We start from the raw sequence: 16,701 nt of genomic DNA, 5'->3' as shown, positions 1-16,701 counted from the left end.
ACATACCGAGCAGTTTGCACTGCTTTATTTTATTATGTCTGTTTGCCTTGTTGAGTTCCCTGACATGACATTTGACGTAAATTGGTGCTATATAAATAAACTGAATTTAATTTAATTTAATATACAGAACTACACTATCTTGTAACATGAAAGCATCCTGGTAACAGCTTGCCTTAATGTTCATATGTCTGTTATATAATTAATCAAAACCACTGGGTTTCATGTTGCGTTTTCTAATTTTTCAACCCATCTCAACGCTCACTGAAGGCAAATATAACTCATGTTGGAAAAGTCTTGGTTAAAGAAACAGCTTTCAAACAAAGATGTTGGTTTTGCTTTGTTAGATTTTCTTTCTGCTAATGGTGAAATGATTGCCTCCAGTACAGTCTCTCTGACACATTTGTTCACGTTCCTTAGTTTTTGTACCTTCTGGAATGCAAATGTCAACAAACAGCTCATTATTTCGCAGGAATGAGCCGAACAGATCTCTCTTTTCGACGCCTGTCTTTTTTTTTGTCTTCAGACTTTGAGTTCGCTTTTGCAATCTAGTCTTGGTGCAAAGGCTGAACTTATTTTCAGCGAGTTATTGTTCCCGGTTCACACTCCCTGATTCATGTGTCATAAAATACATCTTTGTCTAAAGATGTCAAGAGGAGTGCAGTTGAAAGCCCAGAGACAAGCTGAAAGTACAGTATGGGTCGTCTTGATGGATGATGAATAAAGACATAAAAATAAATCTTTCACTCTAAAAATGATTTCTGACCAGTTTCCATGCATGCTATCCATATTTTTAGTAGTACACAACTTGGATTCAAACTTGTAGACATAAATTAGGTCACGTTGAGTCGTTTGACGTTCATATTTGGGATCATATTTGCAGGACATGATGGTCTTAGTGATCTTTCAGCTAACATCAAAGTTTTTTCCCTTCAAGATTTTCATTAGATATTTGGATGATCATGAAAAAGAGTGCACTTACTGGTACAAGGCTGCATTTTTGACCCTCTGGTGATTTCTTTCTGTATACTATTTCAAAGTCAGAACAAAAGCGTCACAAGAAATGCATAATTTTTGCCACGATATAAAGAACGAAAAAATAAATACTGGATTATCTGTTTCATGTCTTGGTGAAAAGCTGAAAAAAGTATGTTTACTGTATATGTGTACAGTATTTGCAGATGTCTGCAGATGCAGTCTGAGATTAACTTGTTTATGTATTCTGTGTTGTGTGTATGTTACCCACGAGGATGCATCATTTGGGAGATTCAGATATTTTTGAACGTGCATTTTGCAAATCCCTCACGAACTTTCAACAATTTCAATTTCTGTATGACACCAAGCAGTTTGCACTGCTTTATTTTACTTTTCTTAATTAGCAGTGACTTAGCATTGCTGTTTGAGAGCTGCTTAATGTGATGAAATATTAATATTAATGTAGCTGAAGATTTTATAAGTCTTAAAGGATCATCTCAAGTGCTTGGTTTGAAATATTTAGATAGAGAGGTCTTTCTGTCTTTAAGCAAAGTGGGCCAAACTTTTCCAGCTTTGATCTCTTTGCTTTAATGGACAGATTACTAGAATTTATGAGATAACTTTCTGCAGAACGCAACCGCAGTGAGAGTTGCATCAAATGCTTTAGGTATTAAGATAAAGTGAGGCGTTTTGAAGCGATGTTGAGATTTTTAAATCTTACCTCTCATCTGCTATGCCCTTCCCTTTCCTTCTGTAATTCTACAAATAATCCAAGTGTTCACAGAGATATTTAAGTCAGAAGATGTATTTGTCAGAACAATATGTTCTAGCGGGGTACAAGGACGCCGTCGCCGCCGCAGTGCCACGCGTAAATATCTACCACAGTACTGAACCGCTGTGCTGTACATTCAGACCAAGCTGTGGTAATATTCCATAAACACTGAACCCCACCACACCCTTCCCCCCAGTAATCATCACTGATTAGACCCTGCACTCCCCAGTTTGCCACTTGCCCGCCGCCATCTTTATTTTTGTGCTCTGCCTAGCAACAAGAGCAGGCGCCATTTTGGATGGGGTATACATCAGGTTGATATAAATAAATCTCTTTTTTCCCCACTTTGGCATTCACTGAATTGTGACAGGGTAAGCCCCCCACTCCTCCCGCGCTGCTTTTGGGTTGAGCATGATGAGGAACCCAGCTGTGGACTAGAGGCTGGGCTGCTTTGTCACACCAGATCTTTTGCTTTTATGCATCATCATAACCAAATACGACATCTTGCGTAATTTACACCGTGCAGCTGCCATACCTTTCCAGTGGCTGTCCGGCAGCTGGCAGCGGCTGGAACGGCTGTGTCAGCACTGACACTGACTGACCGAACGGGGCTTTAATTGGATCTCTGGCTTTTTCCTGAACCTCCTCAGGTCGAGTCAGAGGTGCTTTTGCTTCCCTTCTTGCTTTCTTTTTATCAATATCCCCTCACCCTCCTTTTTTTATACCAGATTCTCTCATTTCTTTCTTCTTGTCAACCTTTATCCCTGCAGCTCCTGGCTATCTTCACCCTCTGTGGCTCCTTCATGATGGCCTTCTAATCTCTGCCAGTGTGGCTCCGTAGTAGGTACTGTTGATACACAGTTCCTCATTCTGGCCCCGACAAGGATTCGTGTGGACTCCTATAAAGTGGATCTGCAAAGTGTTCACACCCTGATTAAAAAGTAAAACTCATGGTAATTGTTTGTTTTTCAACCTCTATTTTTACAAATACCCTGAAGCAGTATGTTAGTAAAATACATCTTAATTTTGTAATATTTGCTCAGTCCTTTCTCCAAATCTTTCAGACTAAGTGGACATTAATTGTCCTAATTATAACCCCACAGGTTAAAATTAGGATCTGAACTCTTCCACTGTTTTTTTTTTCTTTTGTTTCTGGTTAAGCAATTATTTTGTTGCTTTGGATTCACCCTTAGTTGTGATCCCGATCAAACATAAAGTCAAACATACAGAATTTTGAAAAAAAGAAAATAAAATTACCAATATTTGAAAAAGCTCTTTATCCCACCCTCCTGGAGGGTGGGATAAAGGGAGGGTGTGGACCTAAAGAAAACACCTTAGGTCCACAAGACGAAACATCACAATAGAGAATGATATTGCCACCATAGTGTTTCAACTGAAAAAGTACCAAAAAGGAGCCAAAAGTTCACAAATTCAGACCACAACTCACTTTCACAAAATGTTTTGCTGAATATTACAGATCTGGGTAAAAATCAGGAAAGATCTCTTTCTTGTAGGCCTGTTCCTTGTTGTTAACATACAGAGTAGATTATTATCATAAAAAAAACACAAGCAATACTTTGTAGACATCTCTGCAGCTCTCCTAGTTTTGTCTTTTTATCAACTTTGGGGAAATAGTCCAGTTTTCATGATTTTCTTTTGTTTATATACACAGTTAGGTCCAAGTTGACCATATTCCTGGCAAAGTTAGATAAAAAATTATTTTAATAGAAAGCAAAGATGTTTGTTTCTGATTCGAAATGAGACAGGCTTCTCTAACAAGCCACTACAACAATATCAAATAATGAAAGAACATTTAGTTTTACTGATATCGTAGTAAACAAATTGTTAGCCAGCAATTAGTTATACCTTTCTTAATAATCAATTGAAAAAATATGATTTACGATTAAAACTATAACAATTAGACCTCTTTTCTACTAGTGTTGTGATCATTTATCTGGGTTGAAAATCTTCAGATCTCTGAGGTTAGAAGGCCTCCTCATCATCACCCTAATCTTTAATATAGCTTCCAATCAGAAGAGAAAGAATAACTTTGGCCCCAACATTGGTATTTTATAGCAGAGTTGACCCATTCAAACCTTTGAAGACTGTAGCAACTTATGATTTAATGAGGTCTCAAAGATGCACAAAATCAAGTAAAAGTCATGGAGATAATCTGAAACGGGTGTCCGTTTTCCCAGGTCTGGCTGTCCATCAAAGGTCAGATTGAACTGCAAGATGTGAAAGTTTCCAAAACCTCTAAAGTGTCAATGCAGGACCTGCAGCAGACCTTGGTCAGCTCACTATCTGAAACCACGGAATTCTTCTGTGTATCCGAGAAAAACATGAGACTACATGAGTTTGTAGCAGAAGCAGAACGTTGCCCTTCAACATGACAATGACCCAAAACAAGAAAATGGCCGAGTGACTATTTTATATTAATGCTTAATGTCTGTTTGCTGAGAACATGTGAAAGTGAAGCTTTATTCTTTGCTTCACTTTCTTGGCCAATAAACTTGATTCAGATTGTGAGAATTAAGTCAAAGTCAAAACCCTGATCTTGACCCCATTGAAGTAAGGGGGGAGGGTAGAGGGGGGGTTGGGGGGGGAGCTGTGAGGTCCTTAAAATGGACTAAACATACAGGAAACAGGGTCAGTGGAGGTTCCACATCACATTTATTGGAGGGTGATGGGGTCGCAGTTCGTTTTCATTTAGATTCAGAACAAAAGAATGGATCAAAAAAACATAAAAAACAACAACATGCCAATATTTCACAGTTTAATATGTTAAATTAGCCACAGAATCCAGACAATGCAAGTTCTGGAGCTGCAGGTTGCACAACACTGATCTACAAGACGAAATCTATCAGCCTGTCTCACTGTAGCTAAATGTACAACACCTGAATTTTTAATGCCTTGTTAAAGTAGAACTGTAAAGCTAAAGAATTAAATTGGTCCAGGCAACCAATTATTTATGCTTTCTTTGTCAATGCCTATAATAAGAAGTTGATTTAGTATTATCTCTTCAGTACAGAAGCCAGGATCAGTTCTGCAGGGGCACTGGCCCCTGTTAGCCCCTGCCTAGAGCCGCTCATGCTCCCGCTAAGCTTCATTTCAGATAAACCAGATTCACTGTGATTTATGCCAGCCGTGAATTTAAAAAGGCTGAAGTTAATCAGAAAGGGGCTTCGAGAAAGGGGTGTGCATACCTCTGCAACCAGGTTACTGCACCTTTATTTATCTCTATAAATAAAGGTACATATAAATATTCTCTATCATATATCATATATTAATATATCTACTTTAACATTTTCTCAGATATGTTTTTTGTCGGTTGAATTATGCGGGATTTGTGTCCCAGTAAAGTGCAAGGATTGGCTTTAATTTTTGCGTTGTAAAAGCCTGACATTTTAACAGGGGTGTGAACGATATTTACAGGCGCTGCGTTTGCTTTTTCGCTCTCTGTGGAGAATTGCAACGCCACATGGATGCAGCTGTTCAGGGCTTTGGCATTTAGACATCGATGTGGCATGAGGCCAATTATAACATTTCATGAACTCCGATTCCAAACAGTAAGACAAACAAATGTACAACACAAGTACACACAAAAGAGCAGCTCGTACAGTATTTTCCTATCTGAGATAAGGTGATCTGTTTCATGTCGAAATCGTTGTTTATTTGCGAGAACTAATAAGCTTATAAAACACACATTAGTCGCGAGGCCCTTATGCTAGACAATGCCATCATTACAGACCTATGCCCATTTTGGGGAATTTAAGTCCCACTTCGATGCTCTTGTGATTTAAGCAGTCCTTTAAATTTCTCTGGTGTTCATCTGCACAGCGGTTTTCTGATTTCTGTGGTGCCAACCCCCCGTGTAGACCAGCCTACACCAGGGCTTATTAAACTAGGCTCCTTTCTACTCTTCTCAATAGTTGCTGCTATGTCAACTTAAGCCCAAACCCCCCCCCCCCAAAAAAAATGCTCAGCTCTCTGACTATTGTTACAGAATTTTTCAAAAAAATTGGTGCAACTGACTGAGGTATTGCTGAATAGCCAACATACAGCAGGACGGGAAGAAAAGCCCTGCCTACCCTCATGCCTAATGCATGCTTGTCTTTTGATGCTTTGCAATTTACCCCGTGGCTGGTTCTTAAAAAGAAATCTTTCTTTTCTTTTGTCATTTATTATCCATGCCTTACATAACATAGATTTCAACCGTTTGAGATGAGACAGTTTTTCAAATACTTTCATGGCGCCTTTTTAGCCGGTCAGCTCAGGAGGTTGCTATGTGATTCAAAATGTTTACCATGATCAAACAAACAACAGCAAACAGACAGGAAAAGTTGTGCTATGTTGTATTTATATTTCAGCATTTAATGTGACGATGTGCGATGTCCATGCTAAATAAATAATACATAAAAATCATATCTTACAGAAGTCTTTTTTTCAAGACTCCGGGAGAGGTAGAAGTTGAGCTGGGTGGGCAAATCTTTGAAGATCTTTCAACTCTTCCGACCTCCAAGCCTTTGAGATGTATTCCATGCTTTTAAGGGAATGACCAAAACGTTGGTCCTCCTGCTTCTAATCCTTGCACCAGACCCCTTGTCATCAGAGATCAACCAGTCTGAGCCTCAATGCCCCCCACTCATAGGCAAGGGCAGCTGGCGGCTTTCATGTATGCGAAGAGCCATATGAATATGTTTAAATATGCATATTTGAGCAGAAACTGTTGCCTTTATCTGCATCTGTGTTTTTTTTTTTTCTGGACAACTCTAGTATATGATCTTTGAGAAATGATCAGTTACATTTTAGAGCCCCTGCATAATGATTCACATTTTACAGAATGCATTTGAAGTGTTTGTTAGAAGCTGTTACAAAGGCTTTGATCGTGCCTCCTAAAGAAGCCGGCGCTTCAGATTTTTAATAAAACCAAAAAAAAAAAACATGTGAGGAGACGTTTTAATCGCCTGTTGTCTCTCACAACCATCACGCTTTATTAAATAAAAACAAATTAAAAAATCATTTTCATTTATTTTTTTTTTTTTACATGGTTTCTGAAAATTCTGCTGTTTGAGGTTAAACTTGAAAAACAGCGGATCACACTGATCACGATCCAGCGGGTTTCAAAGCGGGGCCCAATGGTGAGAGCTTAATTTTTGTCTGTTGCAGTATGCATTGCGAGGCAGCTGCGTTATCAAGCCTGTGAACGCGACATCAGACGGAAGGTTCCCGTTTCTGATCCCATTCCTACTGAAGTCCATCCATTTCAGGAACATGGGTGCGTTGACATGCTCAAGCTTGCGCCTGCTGATTCGAGGCCATTAAATTAATATGTAGTGGACATGAGGCTGTGTGTAGTTTTAGGGTTTGTTAAAGTGGGATCCCATGAGGCCACAGTTTAGAGGCCTTTTCAGCGAGAATGTGAGGCAATCTTGCTGTTAGCCCTAAACGCTCCAACATCACCCCAGGGCCTAGTAACTCTACAATGATGGATGTGGGGCGTTGGGAAAAGAGGGTGGCCCTTCCCCAACGCAGGAATTCCCCTTGGGCCTTTTCAATTACGGCTAGCCAAAGGTTTCTACTGTGATGATATGTTGAATTAAGGCTGTGACGGTAATGAAAGGGACAAATGTGATTTGACCCTCAACTACAAGCGGCAGAGGCACATCTGGGAGATCCTGTTTAGGCTTCACCGTTTACCCTTTGAACTAATTCACTTTTTGTCACATAAAAATCAACCCTTCAATCTGTTTTACGGGAATTTTATGTGATAGATAGGAAAAAGCAGCATTTGATTGTAAAGAGATTCATAGTTTTGATATAAAAAATCTGAAAAGTGTGGCATGCATTTGTATTTATCTCTTTCTAAAAGCAGTGTCTTCACAGACCACCTACCTAAACCAATGCCGCTTTTTATTACAGAAGAGGTTAACTGGCATAGTGGAGATTAAGGGACACAACAGGGTTAAAGTTGTAGACGAACTTTAGGTACGGTTAAGATGTAACAAAATATCTAAAGCTTTGAGCATCTCACCGATCGCTGCTCTGTCATTTTCTGATGATGGAGAGAGTACGACACAACTACAAACCCACAAATGAAGTGGATAAAGGTGCACTGCACAAACAAAGAGTGGCAAGAGGAAAAGCCCCTTCTGAAAGAAAGCAATAAGAGCCTATGTGAAAATATATTTAGATGTGAAGAACAGTTCTTTAACATAAGAACTGCTGCAGTAATCTTTTCGCCAATTAGTTTTGTTTCTGTGCTGATTTAAAACCTGTGAACTCTGATTCTTTCCACAGAGGAGTTAGTATTTATATCAGTCTGCAGGGAATGTTTCCTTTTTAGGATATCTCAGAAAAAGGTGGAGGAGAAAAGAAAAATCCTTCTTTTATGCAACCAAGGAGAGTGTTGCATTTTCAACAAGCCCAACTGCTAAAGTTGAATATTCCTCAGCAAATTGACCTTTGTCCACTGCTGTGCTGGAGTAACACAGTGTATGTGAATGACTTTCCTTGGTTATGTAATTCCAGAAATTATACAGTCTGCTTTTGCAACTGGGTGTGTCTCAGGAAACGCATTTAACAACAAATAAATCATATTTGCATGGGAATTGAGTGGAATGAGGACAAAATCCTAAACCCGCTTTCATAGGTCTAATTACAGAAACCAAATCCTGCTAATGAAGCTGTGCTTGGACCGGATAAGAGTTGCTTTTCTGTCCATTTATCAACATTTCTGTTTGAAAACACAGCAAAATGATTGAATTACAAACAGCTGCTGTGTAATCACCATTTGGTGAAAAAGACATTATGAATTCAGTATTAAAGATGGATGCCATTTACCATTTACAGCCACATAATTGTACAGTAAGTATAAAACTACGCTTGTTTGATTTTAAGTTACAAAAACACTTTTCAGCAGATTAAAATGAGACATCAGCCACTGCAGGATTAAGTGTGGGTTCTTGATTTTACACATGAACAAGATCTGAACAGCTGGCTTTTGCCTACATAAAAAAAATGAAGATATAACCTACAGAATCACTGGGAAGATTATATGTGGAAAGTTAGGTGGAAGGAAAAAGTGTGGTAGAAAATGGTGCACAAACAGCAGGCATTTAGTGGATTTCCACCAGACATTGACTGTGGTGTGTGGTTAGTGCTTTAAGAGTACAGATGTATCCAGAACCTGGGGTGGCGTTAGTTTTGTTAAGTCATCTCTGAACCAGAGGTGTCTCACCTTGCAGGGGACATGGACTGAGCTGCTGCTCAGAGTCTGGAGGAAGAGTGGAGCATTGCTGAGGTTCAGAGTTGGGTTTTTGAAGCCAGTGATGATTTGAGGGTCAGAAAACTGGTTTGAACTAAACCCCAAAGAGAATCTGTCATGTGAAAAATTAGCTGAGTGAGACAAGAGCCAACAATGCAGGCTCGCCCTAAACTGTTCAGGCCATAGGTATTTAGCAGGAAAACATTTCTGCATTAAAAATGTGTTTTTGTTTTTCTTGGTTTTGTGTAATGCTAACATTTTCTAAGAAATTGAAGCCGTGATCATATAAATAAACAGAACTTCATTACTGAAATATTTCACTTTGAATCGATGAATCTAAATAACACAGTTTCATGTTTAGAATTTATTTGCCAAAATAAGTCAACTTTTTGATTATATTCTAACTTGCATGTTGAGATGAATCTGTAAAGTCATGATCAGAACAACACTGTGCATCATAAATTCCTTTCATCTTTCATATCCCGTCTGATGCCTGTTCTTAGTTTTCATCTAATTTCATACCTCCTGACCTTTAGCTTACTTTTTATCATCTCTTGCCTTATGTTGCTTCTCTGATCATCTCAGAAATGTTTCTTGTTTTTTTTTGTTTGTTTTTTTTTTAACTTAGCTCTAGGCTTTGCAACAAAATGGAAGAATAAACGTCCAAATTTCCTTTTAAAAAAAGCCGGAGTTGGTGGTGAAGTACTGGCTTGTGTGAATGTGTGTGTCTGTATGCAATATGTACCAGCGTGGTGGACTCAAGTCCCAGTGTATTCAAGCCCACAGATCACAGAAGTTTTGAAAATCTCCTTGATCATTTCCATTTCTAAAATAACTTCCTTTGAACATTCCAAGTCACTTGTGTGTGCGTGGTGTGTGTGTGTGTGTTTTTTTCTTATTTATAAAGCCTATTTAGACAATCAAGGAGTTGAAAAATAATTAGGCTCCCATGCATGCGCTTGGACATGTACTCCCTTTCAATCAGTTAAAACCAGCTGTTAATTAAACTTCTGAGCTGCCCAAATAATTTTCTTATTAGCCGCCACGTTCCTCAGATCTGATGTCAGAGGAGCACATTTTCTCTTTGGCTGCGTCTCTCAGTGTGTTTTATTTCCCACAGAAATCCCACTGACCCACATAGTTGATCTCAGTTTTGAAGTGAATAATATAGAAGTTAAGCAGAACGGAGGCTCTATTATTAGTCCCGTCTGAGCCTCTGTTTAGGTGCTTGCTGTGTGCTGCCGAATTCCCCGAGAGGAGGCATTACCATCTCATTTGGGTAAGGCTCAGATTACCTCACACAGCCGAGCCGTTTTATGTGTCGGGATCTGAGTTGTCAGTGCTGAATGTTTATTCTAGCATCTGAAGGCACGGCCAGTCCGGATCCGTTTCAGCGACATCACACATGACAACTTGTGATGCCACCTTGCTGATATTTCCATTGAAGGGGACTCTCACTGTCAACGACACTGTATTGATCCTCAGGACCGTTTTAACAGCCGCCTCGCACCCTTTCGCACACACCTGAGTGACTGCGGGTTGAAAATGTTTTGCTGGTAACTTCGCCGGAACGTCGTCTTCTTTAAGTCGTCAGTCGAGGCATTGTATGCTATGCGGAGAGAGAGAGAGAGAGAGGACGATGCAAATCAAATAAATTAATATGCAACACTAATGTTTTCATCCTGATTAAAAGGCAGTGGCATGATGAGCAATCAAAACAAGAAATAAACTACATGGATTAAAAATTTGCTTTTAATTGGGTAGATGAAAGAGGTAATTAAATGCAGTTGAGTTAAGTCTCTATTTCAAGTCAGCCAGTACTCATTTATTAAAAATGAAGACGTTTAGTGATGCGATGAATTGCTCTTTTCAACATTTATGACCTGAAATATAATTTTCGTTATTATTTTCTCAGTTTTAATTATTGTTGCTCTTTGGTCTTTTCATTAGTTGAAATGAACTTAGGTTCTTTGTGAGAAGTCTACAGTTTGTTGTAACATCTTGCTGAAACCAACCCAATGAAACCACTTTTCCGAAGTTTCTCTCAGCAATATTGAAATGTTCAACAAGTTGTTTATTTAATAAAAGTTGAAATAAAACACAACCCACCTCCCCAATGCTTTTGTTAGCTCTGCTAAAGATCTGTAACTTGCCCATCATTAAGTTAATCTTTAAATTATTTTAATACAATTCATTGCAGAAATAAGATCACTAGTATGTGTTAATTTTTTAAGATGATTAAAGAAAATCATACATTAAGATATTTTTAAGAAAGTGGTGCCATGTGTACTGGTACTGTTGGAAATTAAATCATGTAAACTGAAGCAAGTTTTAACTCCTTCTTCACCTGTTTCAGTTCATCAGAGTGTCTAGAAACTTTGATTTGGCCATTAAGACTTTTTTCCCCTGAAGTGAGACACAGAGGCCTGTTCCTCTCAGCACTTGTCTTTCTTCCAACACTGAGGCGCTCCTCAAAATGGGAAGGAGAAGAGAACCTGACATTTGTGTAATGTTTGATGTGCATTGATGTTTGCAGTTTATAAAATATATTTTCCATGTCTACAATCTAATGAGCAATTAATGAGTTTCAGACAAGTAGAACAGTCACAGTGGTGGCTGGATGCTGACCCATGTTTCTCTTGTCACTAGTATTCAGGGTGGTAACCGTACTGCTGAGCAAAGACTGGCATCTTGAAGGCCCAGTGTGGCTCAACTTGGCTCAAATATTCTGTACACACTCAGGGTGAGTTTCCTTTACAATTAAGTAACAACTCTAATGGAGTAGTTGTATAGTTGGGCAGTTGCAGAATCTGATAAACTGGCATGATTCAATCTGGATGCATCACGAACAAAACGCAACAATGGAGGACATGGAAGCTATGTTAAACATTCTGCTCAGTTTGTGGATCTTTGGCAGATTCAGTTGCTGTTGTGAGTCTTTAAAACCGTAAGGGAGACTCTTGTGACCCAATCAGCGGCTTCACCCCCTAGCCAATCAGTGATCGTCAATCTTTTCAGCCTTATGTTACACAATTAGAACCCTGATGAAGTAGGTTCCACAAACAGGGATGTTTCCATGTAACCGTTACTAGTGGAAAAGCCTCATAACCATTTAGAGTCAAGTTGAACCACGCTGAGTATGTGCTCATGGAGAAGGGCAAGGATTTTCCAGAGCAACCATCCTTGATGCCACATACCAACTGGTTGTTTGGGTGGCATACCAAAACAAGAAAAAAGCATTTTCTGTCCTGCTGTTAAAACCTACTTCATGAACTAGCAGGAACAAGTCCATGACTACATTTTGTTGCAGGATATCGATTCAAAACATACAATCAAAACAATGCAAAAATGGCTCCTGAGGCTGAAAATCAACCTTCTTCTAGTCACCAGACCAAAATCCTGTAAAAAATAAATCTGAAGTGTGAGGTGAAGAGAGGAAAACTCAGGACTCTGGATGAGGCAGAAAGATTGTGAAAGGAGTAATGGTCATAGATCACTCTCTCTTTGTGAAAGGTTATGGGAGAAGGCTAAGTGCTGTCCTGTAGGCTAAAGGCGATTCTGCACACTATTTACAGCAGGTGTTCCAGTGTTAAGGGCAATTATTTCTTCAGATGGGATTTTTCCTGCACTTAAATGACCTCAAATTAAATGTTAGATTTTGCTAATTTTATTAGAGACTATGCTACTGCAGTAACAGACGCATTTATTTGCACCACTATATTCATCTCATTTAGATGATTTGGTTTTATTCTGAGTTTTGCATCATGCATTCACTTATAGGAGCCTGCAGGAACAGTTATTAACATATGGTTATATAAATGCTCAGATTTGCTTACAGCTAAATCAGAGTCTGTTATTTATTATTAATTTAGCTTTTTTCCTAAACTAAACTCCCCTGCAGCAGTGCTTTCAGTATAATTCATTGTACCAGCCTTCCAATGCGACATTTTCATTAAAGTAATACTTCTCTAAAACATTTGGACCAAGACGTTGCGCTGGATCATCCCTTAAGATACATTTTATTGCAGTGCTGTTGCATTAGACCGTGTTAGAGTTGTGGACTATTTTTAAATCGGTGTGACAAGCAAACTGGTGACTGAGTTTACATTTCGTACTTTCAGCTGTGCTCATGACAGGAGGAAAATATAAAAGTTGATTACTTTTCCAGTCCCTCTCTATCTGCTGTAACAGTTTCTATATTAGGGATCACAGGATGCTCGTTTTTGGGGGTGAAATACAATTTCCGAGGCGTGATGGGGTAACTGTTGGGGTACGAGGAGCAACAAGCTTGGCTTCCAGAAGATGTGCTGAAATTTGTGCAACAAGACCAGCCCATGTCGCTCTGCGATTGCACCAGCCTTACTCATCAATCAGAAATCAAAGCGTTGACAGGGACGAACATTAAAGGGAGGCCGCTTGGTTGTCCTGTGGAAAGAGACTTCTTTTTGCTGAGCATATTAAGTCACTGTAGGCTATAAAGAGTCTCATCACTGGTCATGTGGAGGAAGATAGCTGTTTCTGAGTAGGCACATGAAGTTTGTTGGGCCTTATTAAGTCATTGTTTTTGAAATGTCTAATTTCAAGATCTGTTATTTTTACAAAGCAAAACATTTAATGTCCCTAAGCATCCAATTTACTTGCTGCAACAAAAAAAAACAGCGGAGTGAACACTGCCAAAGGACAGATGAAACTTCATTCCAGCTTGATTTTTGGAGGAAGGCGGGGTTCGTAAACTTCAAAAAAAGCAAACTTCACACACAGAAGAAAACGAATAAATCCAATAAAAGTAACCAAAATGTCACAGCTGCCAGTCGCAGGCTGCATCAAAAATGAAAGAAAGAAAGAAAAAACTTTTCATCCTGATTCCACTCATCTGCATTTAGGTGTGTTGTCAATGTTTTTCTCCGCCCCCTTTTGGGATTTGGACTCAGGCAAGAAGTCTGTTTATCTGAGCAGCCGGCAGAACCTCAACAGAGAGTTTTTCTGCATTCAAGTGGTGTCTTCAAAATCTTGACGAAGTCAGAGTTAATGATCAAACTAGCTGTATAATTCTTTGATCTGTTCCTGTAGCCACCCATTAATAATCACATTAGGCTCAGAGTAATTTGTGCCCAACATTGCCTAATTATTACCTGTAATTGCTTGCCTTTTTTTTTTTCTTGCAGACTCTTGAATGCCTGCTCATCTAAAATCTGGATGTATTTTTGGGGTAAGTGATGTATGAATATGCGGAAGACTATTTAAATCTTGCAGTTTTGAAGTAGTCTGTGATACTTTATTATTTCAAAGAGTTTGTTATGCAGAGCTTAGAAAGAACATGCCACTTTCACCCATCCCTCTTCTTCACTGCATCCTCAACAGAGACGCTGTTTCTCAAGATTGAGATGGAACAACAAATATGTGCAACACAACATCCATGCTCCATGATGTCAGCAGGGATGTTAGTGGGAGTTGGTGTATTTTATGCCTTTGCCAGGGTATCTTAATTCCTGTGCAGAGGCTATGATTTAGTCTTTTTTGTTTGTCCCTGGACATGTTTATGGGCTAATAGGCCTTTGTAAGCAGTACTCTATTTATTTAATACAATTGTAGTGCGAACAGAAGGAATAATAAACAGGCTGACTAAACATACGATTCTTCTTTTGGGCTGAGAAAACCCAGTGTAAGGACACAAAAGGGGGACGTTTCCACAGCGGAAAGTAAATTCTTTTGAAGTGGAACTAATCATCTGAGGGATGGTTCCCGTTGTCCTAACAACGCAGCTGAATTGGAATGAGCCTTCTTTTTTGTGGAAGATATGTTTTCTCCTTTTCATTCAGACCTGATGATGATAGTAGTTTCACGCCCTGTCCACCCACATTGTCCGTCCAAACTTCTTTGCAAGATAAGTCTTTACTCGTAGACGCCGAGCGCACGGCGGGTGACTCCTGGGCTGTGACGTCAGCCTAACTCCTCTGTCTCCTGCTCTTTCTCTCCTTTTAATGCCGTTAGGATGAAAAGGGGAATCTCCGAGTGTGAAAAGATGAAAGCTCAAAACAGTCCTTATATCATAATAGAGCTTCTTTACATAAAGTCGGCCCAATGGTTTGAGTTTTCGCTGCTTCTGGTTCACCTGAATTTTTATGATTATGCCTTTTTATGTTAATTGTAAAAGAAAATTGTTTATTTGGGGTAGGAAGATACAAAGAGTAACTGTGGAAAAACAACTTGTTTAATAGGACTGGTGCTTGGATGCGGCACTAAAACCAGCTTCGTTTGCATGTTTTAACTTTTACAGGGAGAAAAATACTCTACATTTTGAAAATGGACTCAATTAAAATAAACTCTGCCCAGAAAAAGACAAACAAAATAAAGACAAAACATTTAAAATTAGAATTATGATATCAGATAAATAAAAAGGACGAGATTTTTTATACATAAATATTGGTTTATTGAAAGATATGTTTAATACTTGCTTAAATGTTGTTAATTTAATAAGGTGCTTTTAGTAAGACATAAATAGTCTCATCAGAATTCATCTTCAAATTTTCTAAATATGACTAAATATAAAACACGACTGAAGTGTATTGTTTTGTTTTTGCAACAAAACAATATTTACTCCTAATAACCTTCTAAAAACCTTTACTTTTAATCAAGAAATCCATTTTCTCCCAGTGATTGTTGAGAAGCTATGTGTTAATACGTCAAATAACATTTAACAGTTTTTTTAATCAAAGACAATTAAAGAGAAGAAATGTTGCTTTCAAAATACAGTTTCTTCTTTGCTTAATTTTATCTTTTAGTAGATACCTGTCTCATTTCCCATCAGAAATAAACTTCATAATTAAACAAAAGTAATGAAGACTCCAGGTTGTATTAATTAAAGGGATCATGTGAATATCATAGTGCATGTTGCTGTTTAATACAAATAAGCATTTATTGACTGAGGCCCTAAAAGCCCTCCATACATGCACAGAGAACTCTCCTTTCATCTGAAGCCGTGGCGATGCAGCTTTTGTGCTTCTCACCATCTGCCTCTGACAACTAAAAAAGGTAACCTTGCACTCCTGACCTCAGACTGGGGGAAATGCAAACTTGTACCATTCCAAATCTTTGTCTTCACACAAGCTGTAAAGCTCTACCTCTCCTGAGTTATAAACTATTGGCCTCTCTGCTACTCCAATAGTCATCCAGCCGTTTTATTGTCTCAATGGGGGGTACAGGGTTCAGGCAGCAGTCATCGACTGAAACAGAGGTGAACTCTTTGGGGGGAAGCTTCCGGGCCACTGTGCCAACATATCAGTCAAGATCTGTTGAGACATGAAAAACAAAGAGACTGAATTCCTTATTCCACAATTTTTTTTCAGTGGAAAAATGAAAGCTGCTATTGCTTTTGTTAAAATCCTTAAATATATCCATCTCCTCATCTTGAACACACATTTGTTTGAATGAGTATCTTCATCAGTAGGGCTGAAGATTGAATGATGACATTATTATCACCATCCAAATTAAGCAAAGACGAAAATTTGAGCAGTTTTCAGATATTTTTGTCAAGCCCCGGAACTTATTAGATTTTCATCATTTGTAGTTTTTTTAGAATCTCAAAACCTCCCTACTGTGTTTTCCTGCTGATTATTTATACAAAGTTCTTATGACTACATTATTTATCATCTTTCTCACAGATGATTTATTAATTGCAGTACTGCAAATA

Source organism: Poecilia reticulata, linkage group LG10 (assembly GCF_000633615.1).
Source record: "Poecilia reticulata strain Guanapo linkage group LG10, Guppy_female_1.0+MT, whole genome shotgun sequence".
NCBI classification, from domain to species: domain Eukaryota; kingdom Metazoa; phylum Chordata; class Actinopteri; order Cyprinodontiformes; family Poeciliidae; genus Poecilia; species Poecilia reticulata.
This window is presented reverse-complemented; position numbering follows the sequence as displayed.